The 10,000-nt window shown below is 60.5% G+C and overlaps 1 non-coding gene across 1 annotated transcript; it reads right to left on the bottom strand.

The window, feature by feature from the left end:
• Positions 1 to 925: 925 nt before the first annotated feature.
• LOC142792072 (small subunit ribosomal RNA) lies at positions 926 to 2,740 on the bottom strand. Its single transcript, XR_012890629.1, has one exon. It is a non-coding gene; the product is annotated as a small subunit ribosomal RNA (ribosomal RNA).
• Between the last annotated feature and the right edge of the window lie 7,260 nt (positions 2,741 to 10,000).

Here is a 10,000-nt window from a genome sequence, read left to right as displayed (position 1 = left end):
GCAAGTCGTTGCGGCACCTTCCCAAAGCGCGCAGACCCGCTAATCGCGACGAGCGCGACGTGGCCGTGCCGCCTTTCCCTCGGCAGCAAGCAAAACGCCTGGCAACGTCGACGCTCCCCTAACCGCGATCTCGCACCGTGTTTCGTGTGGCGAATTCAAAAGCCGGCCGGCGCTGCTGCAACCATTACGGTCGGTACGCATACGCCGCGGAGGGCGGGACGGTCATCGGAGCGTGCGGTTCCTCCATCGAGTACTGCGCACCTCGGCCGTCGCATCGCCGTGCCATGACCGGCCGCGCGTCAACGCGAACCGGTGCCAGCGAGATCCCTCGCCTGCAAGAACCGACCGGCAGCCTCCGTCACCCGAGGACGCGGAGGCGCTTGCCGCGGACGGCGGGACGGTATGCACTGGTGCACAGCGGACCCGTCACATCGCCAGTTCCTTGACCGACCGCCGATGCTTGTGCCGTTCCTCTCGTACTTGGCAGTCGCCGCGCGATTGTCGGGTCTCGTTCTTGCACGCTCGAACGGTCGGGAGGGCACTCGGCTGGCGTTTCGGGAACGCGCAGCCTCGCCTTCTACCGACGTAACCACGACTCGCCGTTCGCGCTCCGCCGCTCCTGTTTACAGTACTAGGCGGTCCCGCAGCGGTCGGGTCGCGCATTTCGAGCGCTTCGAGCCACGGTGCAGTGGCGGGTCGAAAGCCGACCTATGAGTGCGTTGCGCCGTTTGTACCCGCGTCCGCCACCTGGCCGACCGTCCAAGGTCGCGGTGTTGGCGTCCGCTGGGCGCAACAATTTGTCACGGGGTGCCGCTCCACATTCAGGCAGCCCCGTGGGGAAAAGCCGACCCCGCGTCCAAACGGGGTCAGCGGCAGAAAGTGTCGGGCGCAGACGCAGCTGAGGCGCTCACCCTTCACAATCCGTTAATGATCCTTCCGCAGGTTCACCTACGGAAACCTTGTTACGACTTTTACTTCCTCTAAATGATCAAGTTTGGTCATCTTTCCAACAGACCGGCGCAACCGAAAGGCCGCGCCGGACATCGGTCCGAAGACCTCACTAAATCATTCAATCGGTAGTAGCGACGGGCGGTGTGTACAAAGGGCAGGGACGTAATCAACGCGAGCTTATGACTCGCGCTTACTGGGAATTCCTCGTTCAAGGGGAACAATTGCAAGCCCCTATCCCAATCACGAAAGAAGTTCCACGGGTTACCCAGTCTTTTCAGACAGGGATAAAGACACGCTGCTTCCTTCAGTGTAGCGCGCGTGCGGCCCCGGACATCTAAGGGCATCACAGACCTGTTATTGCTCTGTTTCGTGCGGCTAGGAGCCGCTTGTCCCTCTAAGAAGGTTGTAAGGTGCTGGGAACCCCGCACCTATTTAATAGGCTAGAGTCTCGTTCGTTATCGGAATTAACCAGACAAATCGCTCCACCAACTAAGAACGGCCATGCACCACCATCCACCGAATCAAGAAAGAGCTCTCAATCTGTCAATCCTCCCAGTGTCCGGGCCGGGTAAGTTTTCCCGTGTTGAGTCAAATTAAGCCGCAGGCTCCACTCCTGGTGGTGCCCTTCCGTCAATTCCTTTAAGTTTCAGCTTTGCAACCATACTTCCCCCGGAACCCAAATACTTTGGTTTCCCGGAAGCTGCCCGCCGAGTCATTTGAGTAACTCAGGCGGATCGCTGGTTGGCATCGTTTATGGTCAGAACTAGGGCGGTATCTGATCGCCTTCGAACCTCTGACTTTCGTTCTTGATCAATGAAAACATTCTTGGCAAATGCTTTCGCAGTAGTTCGTCTTGCGACGGTCCAAGAATTTCACCTCTAGCGCCGCAATACGAATGCCCCCGTCCGTCCCTCTTAATCATTACCTCGTATTCCAAAAACCAACAGAACAGAAACGAGGTCTTGTTCTATTATTCCATGCAAGTTTATTCAGGCGACTCGCCTGCGTTGAGCACTCTAATTTTTTCAAAGTAAAAGCACCGGCCATCTCGAGGCACACAATGAAGTGCACCAAGAAAGAACCGGCATGATGTTCAGTCCGAGCCGTCGCATCGGGTAGATGCACTACTCGTCTGGAACTGAGATCCAACTACGAGCTTTTTAACCGCAGCAGCTTTAGTATACGCTATTGGAGCTGGAATTACCGCGGCTGCTGGCACCAGACTTGCCCTCCAATTGATCCTCGTTAAAGGATTTAGAGTGTACTCATTTCAATTACGGGGCCTTAAAAGAGTCCCGTATTGTTATTTTTCGTCACTACCTCCCCGTGCCGGGAGTGGGTAATTTGCGCGCCTGCTGCCTTCCTTGGATGTGGTAGCCGTTTCTCAGGCTCCCTCTCCGGAATCGAACCCTGATTCTCCGTTACCCGTAACAACCATGGTAAGCAAGTAACCTACCATCGAAAGTTGATAAGGCAGACACTTGAAAGAAACGTCGCCGGCTCGTGGCCATGCGATCAGCACAAAGTTATCCAGAGTCACCACACAATACGGGCCGAAACCCGATCGATCTTGGTCTAATAAAAGCACCCGTTACCCAAAGGGCTCCAGGCTCACTGCATGTATTAGCTCTAGAATTGCCACAGTTATCCAAGTAGGAAGAAACGATCTAAGGAACCATAACTGATTTAATGAGCCATTCGCGGTTTCGCCTTATTTCGGCATGTACTTAGACATGCATGGCTTAATCTTTGAGACAAGCATATGATTACTGGCAGGATCAACCAGGTAATCGTTCGACTGCGCGTCCGTCCTCGCCTTCGGCGGGCCGGACGCAGTCTGTGTGCGGCGGAGGCCACCTTCAGGCGCCCCAACACGCTTATTTTGCACTCCGAGATGACGGCGTTCGAGCTCGCTACGGCACAACCTTCCCGAAAGACGAGTGGGAGCCGTGCGGCAAGAAGCACGTTCATGCTCGCTCTTTTTCGTTGCATCGACTCGGTCGCGCCGTGCGGGTTGCCCAAGCCCGCTGCACTGTCGGTGGACCGGCCGGAACTAGCAACGGAGCCGAGACTGCAAAGCCGCCAGACGACGGGTCACGCCCGCGTCTTCGGCGCTTTCGCATCTGAATCGCCCGAGGACGACACGGAACACACCTCGATATCGTGGTAAAACGGCACCGTCCGACAACCAGCCCCTAACGCATCAAGCGGATGAGGCTGCAGACGACTGCCGTGGATTCCCCTGGAGCAGACCCGAGGACACGCTTGACGAGGCCGAAGCCCGCCGCATATCAGACACCCGGTCGCTTTCGCGTACGCCGCTCACGAGAACCCCCACATAATAGCAGCGATAAGTACCCAGACCTCCTTGGGCACTAATACGAGCGTACTCGAGAAAATTTCACCGCGGGTGTGCCCCGAAACGTGTGGCACGTTGAGCGTGCCACAAGTCTACGTCGCTCTCAAACCCGCCGAGGTCGTAGAATTTGCGACCCTACTCACGAAATTCCCACCGAGGATACGGCCGCAAACGTACCGCACCTTGGGTAGGCCACGAGTTTGTGCAACACTACGCTGACGGCACAGCACCGAGGTCGTGCGCGCACGCACGGGAAAATTCCGCCGCGGTTTCTGCCGAAAACGTGAGGCACCACGACTCTCCGCAAGTTCGCGTCGACTGCGAAAGACCGAAGTCGTGAACGACGTGTCCGCTACTCGCCGCCGACACGCTGGACACCAAACGTACAACGACTCGACGGCGTCGTAGAGGCCCACGACGCGGTTTTCCTTAACGACGTCTCGGCGTGGCACCGACAGGTTAGAACGGCCGACCAACGTTCCCTGTCCGCCGTTCGGCTCAGTCGAAGGGCTCGGCGACTTCGGCAACGCTGCGAAGCCGCACGGTGACGCACGCCATGTCCCCATTTTTTTTTTTTTCTTTCTGCGTCTGCCGGGGTGCCCCTATAATAGCAGCGATAAGCACCCAGACCGCCGTGGGTCGCTCGCCCCGGCTGACGTGGTTTTTCGTACTCCTGCGGCGGTCGCCGTCAAGCACGTCCAAATACGCTACTTTCGTGGGCGCATTCACGCTCTTTCGCTTCGCCGGAGTGCCAGCACTCACTCTGCCAAAAACGGCGAACATCCGAGCGGCGGTTCCCACTTTTGCGTCGGCGTCGCAAACCCCGCCCCGGCAGACGAGGTTTGCCGTACTCGTGCGACGGTGGCCGGCGGGCACGTCGAAAGACGCCGATATCGTGCGCGAATTGGCGCACCTTGGCTTCACCGGAGTGCCGCCACTGACTCCTCCAAAAACGGCGAAGATCCGAGCGGCGCTTCCCACTTTCGCATCGGCGTCCCGAACTCCGCCCCGGCTGACGCGGTTTACCGTACTCGTGCGACGGTCGCCGGCGAGCACGTGGAAAGACGCCGATATCGTGCCCGAATCGGCTCCGTTCGGCTTCGCCGGAGTGCCAGCACTGGCTCGGCGAAAGACGACGAACATCCGAGCGACGGTTCTCACTATTGCGTACGCGTCGCAAACCCCGCCCCGGCAGACGCACTTTGCCGTACTCGTGCGACGGTCGCCGGCGAGCACGTAGAAAGACGCCGATATCGTGCCGGAATCGGCCCCGTTTGGCTTCGCCGGAGTGCCAGCACTCACTCGGCCACAAACGGCGAACATCCGAGCGGCGGTTCCCACTTAGCCGTCGGCGTCCCGAACTCCGCCCCGGCAGACGCGGTTGCCGAGCTCGTGCGACTAGCGACCGCGAAGCCGTCTCGCGACGCCGCTTTCGTGCGCGGCTCCCACTGCGACCTGGGTCACCCGAGGTCGACGAGCAAGAAAGAATGTCGAAAAAAATTTTTTTTTTTTTTTGCGTCTGCCGGGGTGCCCCTATAATAGCAGCGATAAGCACCCAGACCGCCATGGGTCGCTCGCCCCGGCTGACGTGGTTTTTCGTTTTCCTGCGGTGGTCGTCGTCAAGCACGTCCAAACACGCCACTTTCGTGGGCGCATTCGCGCTCTTTCGCTTCGCCGGAGTGCCAGCACTCACTCTGCCAAAAACGGCGAACATCCTAGTGGCGGTTCCCACTTTTGCGTCGGCGTCGCCAACCCCGCCCCGGCATACGCGGTTTGCCGTACTCGTGCGGCGGTGGCCGGCGGGCACGTCGAAAGACACCGATATCGTGCGCGAGTCGATGCTTCTTGGTCTCGCAGGAGGGCCGCCACTCACTCCTGCAAAAACGGCGAAGATCCGAGCGGCGCTTCCCACTTTTTCGTCGGCATCGCAAACCTCGCCCCGGCAGACGCGCTTTGCCGTACTCGTGCGACGGTCGCCGGCGAGCACGTCGAAATACGCCGATATCGTGCCCGAATCGGCCCCGTTTCGCTTCGCCGGAGTGCCAGCACTCACTCGGCCAAAAACGGCGAACATCCGAGCAGCGGTACCCACTTAGCCGTCGGCATCCCGAACTCCGCGCCGGCTGACGCGGTTGCCGAGCTCGTGCGACTAGCGACCGCGAACGCGTCTCGCGACGCCGCTTTCGTGCGCGGCTCCCATTGCGACCTGGGTTACCCGAGCTCGACCAGCAAAAAAGAAGGTCGAAAAAAAATTTTTTTTTTCTGCGTCTGCCGGGGTGCCCCTATAATAGCAGCGATAAGCACCCAGACCGCCGTGGGTCGCTCGCCCCGGCTGACGTGGTTTTTCGTACTCCTGCAGCGGTCGCCGTCAAGCACGTCCAAATACGCCACTTTCGTGGGCGCTTTCGCGCTCTTTCGCGTCGCCGGTGTGCCAGCACTCACTCTGCCAAAAACGGCGAACATCCTAGTGGCGGTTCCCACTTTTGCGTCGGCGTCGCCAACGCCGCCCCGGCATACGCGGTTTGCCGTACTCGTGCGGCGGTGGCCGGCGGGCACGTCGAAAGACACCGATATCGTGCGCGAGTCGATGCTTCTTGGTCTCGCAGGAGGGCCGCCACTCACTCCTGCAAAAACGGCGAAGATCCGAGCGGCGCTTCCCACTTTTTCGTCGGCATCGCAAACCTCGCCCCGGCAGACGCGCTTTGCCGTACTCGTGCGACGGTCGCCGGCGAGCACGTCGAAATACGCCGATATCGTGCCCGAATCGGCCCCGTTTCGCTTCGCCGGAGTGCCAGCACTCACTCGGCCAAAAACGGCGAACATCCGAGCAGCGGTACCCACTTAGCCGTCGGCATCCCGAACTCCGCGCCGGCTGACGCGGTTGCCGAGCTCGTGCGACTAGCGACCGCGAACGCGTCTCGCGACGCCGCTTTCGTGCGCGGCTCCCATTGCGACCTGGGTTACCCGAGCTCGACCAGCAAAAAAGAAGGTCGAAAAAAAATTTTTTTTTTCTGCGTCTGCCGGGGTGCCCCTATAATAGCAGCGATAAGCACCCAGACCGCCGTGGGTCGCTCGCCCCGGCTGACGTGGTTTTTCGTACTCCTGCAGCGGTCGCCGTCAAGCACGTCCAAATACGCCACTTTCGTGGGCGCTTTCGCGCTCTTTCGCGTCGCCGGTGTGCCAGCACTCACTCTGCCAAAAACGGCCAACATCCGAGCGGCGGTTCCCACTTTTGCGTCGGCGTCGTAAACCCCGCCCCGGCAGACGCGGTTTGCCCTACTCGTTCGACGGTCGCCGGCGAGCGCGTCGAAAGACGCCGATATCGTGCGCTAATTGGCGCTCCTTGGCTTCTCCGGAGTGCCGCCACTCACTCCTCCAAAAACGGCGAAGATCCGAGCGGCGTTCTCCACTTTCGCATCGGCGTCCCGAACTCCGCCCGGGCTGACGCGGTTTACCGTACTCGTGCGACGGTCGCCGCCGGGCACGTCGAAAGACGCCGATATCGTGCCGTAATCGGCCCCGTTTGGCTTCGCCCGAGTGCCAGCACTCACTCGGCCAAAAACGGCGAACATCCGAGCAGCGTTTCCCACTTTCGCATCGGCGTCCCGAAGCCCGCCCCGGCAGACGCGGTTTGCCCTACTCGAGCGACGGTCGCCGGCGATCACGTCGAAAGGCGCCGAATTCGTGCACGAATCGATGCTTCTTGGTCTCGCAGGAGGGCCGCCACTCACTCCTGCAAAAACGGCGAAGATCCGAGTTGCGCTTCCCACTTTTTCGTCGGCGTCCCGAACTACGCCCCGGCTGACGCGGTTTACCGTACTCGTGCGACGGTCGCCGGCGGGCACTTCAAAATACGCCGATTTCGTGGGCGCATTCACGCTGTTTCGCTTCCCCGGAGTGCCAACACTCACTCTGCCGAAAGCGGCGATCATCCGAGCGGCGGTTCCCACTTTTGCGTCGGCTTCGCAAACGGCGCCCCGGCAGACGCGCTCGTGCGACGTACTCGTGCGACGGTCGCCGGCGAGCACGTCGAAAGACGCCGATATCGTGCTCGAATCGACCCCGTTTCGCTTCGCCGGAGTGCTGCCAGTCACGGCGCAGAAAACGGCGAACAAGTGTTTTTTTTTTTTTCCTAGAATTTGTGTTATAGAAGGCACATTTGATATCGGACGATAATTTTCAACTTTATCACGCGCACCGATTTTCGTGTAGAGGTTTGCAAGTTTATGGGAATTTCTCCACTTGGAATAATGCGATTTAGTAGTACTACGAGAACTTCATGGATGTACTCAAGGGTACGGGGCAAGTCAGTTACGTCAACACCTGCAGATTTTTTACACTTCAAACTGAAAATTGTTGGTTGTGAGTCCTCGTGTGATATTAAAGGCCGATTCGCTAACACATAGAACAAAGAAAGAAAGGAAGAAAAAACGCCCGCGCTCGCTCAAGAAACCTGGGTTCGCAACAAGTGGCAACAACAAGCAACCGAGCGAGTGCGCCAAAACCCGTGGCGGCCGAACAAACGCGAAGTCCCAACCGCGTCAGCCGGGGCGGCACGGGACAGGAAAAATCACTTCAGCCGGGGCGGCGGGGCACCGAATAAACCTCGTCACCTCGTCGCAGGATAAAAGAGGAAACAAAAAGTCTAAACAGCGTCTGCTGGAGCGAATGCGTAATAAAACAACAACAACAACAAAAAAAAAACACCCGCGCTCAAGAAGTCTGCAATCCTCACAAAAGGCGACTGTGACCGAGCAGCGTCAGCCGGGGCCGTGCGGAAACGGAAAAACCGCGACTACCGGGGCGTCGAGGCACCGAAAAATCCACTTCAGCCGCGGCGAAAAAAAAAACAAAAAGAAAGACGGAGGGGGGGGGGGGAACCACGTCTGCCGGGGCGAAGGAAAAAAAAAACGCGTCTGCCGGGGCGAGCCCGGGTGCGGCACCACCGGGAAAACTGTGGCAAACAGACATGGCGATCGAGTGAGTGGGCCGCCAGCCAGGCTCAGCCAAAAAGTGCAAAGTCCGAACTGCGTCAGCCGGGGCGGCAAAAACCGCGTCAGCCGGGGCGGCGCAAAAAACCGCGTCTGCCGGGGCGGCACGAAACCGCGTCAGCCGGGGCGGGGCGAAAACTGCGTCAGCCGGGGCGAAAAGAAAAAAAAAAAACGCGTCTGCCGGGGCAAGCCCGGGTGCGGCACCACCGGGAAAACTGTGGCAAACAGACATGGCGATCGAGTGAGTGGGCCGCCAGCCAGGCACAGCCGAAAAGTGCAAAGTCCGAACCGTGTCAGCCGGGGCGACGCAAAAACCGCGTCAGCCGGGGCGGCGCGAAAACCGCGTCAGCCGGGGCGGCACGAAACCGCGTCAGCCGGGGCGGCGCGAAAACTGCGTCAGCCGGGGCGGCGCGAAAACCTCGTCAGCCGGGGCGAGCGAAAAGGGGGGGGGGGGGAACCACGTCTGCCGGGGCGAAAGAAAAAAAAAACGCGTCTGCCGGGGCGAGCCCGGGTGCGGCACCACCGGGAAGACTGTGGCAAACAGACATGGCGATCGAGTGAGTGGGCCGCCAGCCAGGCTCAGCCCAAAAAGTGCCAAGTCCGAACTGCGTCAGCCGGGGCGGCAAAAACCGCGTCAGCCGGGGCGGCGCGAAAACCGCGTCTGCCGGGGCGGCGCGAAAACTGCGTCAGCCGGGGCGAGCCCGGGTGCGGCACCACCGGGAAAACTGTGGCTAACAGACATGGCGATCGAGTGAGTGGGCCACCAGCCAGGCTCAGCCAAAAAGTGCCAAGTCCGAACTGCGTCAGCCGGGGCGGCAAAAACCGCGTCAGCCGGGGCGGCGCAAAAAAAACCGCGTCTGCCGGGGCGGCACGAAACCGCGTCAGCCGGGGCGGCGCGAAAACTGCGTCAGCCGGGGCGAAAGAAAAAAAAAAACGCGTCTGCCGGGGCGAGCCCGGGTGCGGCACCACCGGGAAAACTGTGGCAAACAGACATGGCGATCGAGTGAGTGGGCCGCCAGCCAGGCACAGCCGAAAAGTGCTAAGTCCGAACTGCGTCTGCCGGGGCGGCACGAAACCGCGTCAGCCGGGGCGGCGCGAAAACCGCGTCTGCCGGGGCGGCACGAAACCGCGTCAGCCGGGGCGGCGCGAAAACTGCGTCAGCCGGGGCGAGCCCGGGTGCGGCACCACCGGGAAAACTGTGGCAAACAGACATGGCGATCGAGTGAGTGGGCCGCCAGCCAGGCACAGCCGAAAAGTGCTAAGTCCGAACTGCGTCTGCCGGGGCGGCACGAAACCGCGTCAGCCGGGGCGGCGCGAAAACCGCGTCTGCCGGGGCGGCACGAAACCGCGTCAGCCGGGGCGGCGCGAAAACTGCGTCAGCCGGGGCGAGCCCGGGTGCGGCACCACCGGGAAAACTGTGGCAAACAGACATGGCGATCGAGTGAGTGGGCCGCCAGCCAGGCACAGCCGAAAAGTGCTAAGTCCGAACTGCGTCAGCCGGGGCGGCAAAAACCGCGTCAGCCGGGGCGGCGCAAAAAACCGCGTCTGCCGGGGCGGCACGAAACCGCGTCAGCCGGGGCGGCGCGAAAACTGCGTCAGCCGGGGCGAAAGAAAAAAAAAAACGCGTCTGCCGGGGCGAGCCCGGGTGCGGCACCACCGGGAAAACTGTGGCAAACAGACATGGCGATCGAGTGAGTGG

This window comes from Rhipicephalus microplus, unplaced genomic scaffold (genome assembly GCF_043290135.1).
Source record: "Rhipicephalus microplus isolate Deutch F79 unplaced genomic scaffold, USDA_Rmic scaffold_202, whole genome shotgun sequence".
Taxonomy (NCBI): domain Eukaryota; kingdom Metazoa; phylum Arthropoda; class Arachnida; order Ixodida; family Ixodidae; genus Rhipicephalus; species Rhipicephalus microplus.
The sequence above is the reverse complement of the archived record's forward strand: the minus strand, read 5'-3'. Positions and strand labels throughout refer to the sequence as shown.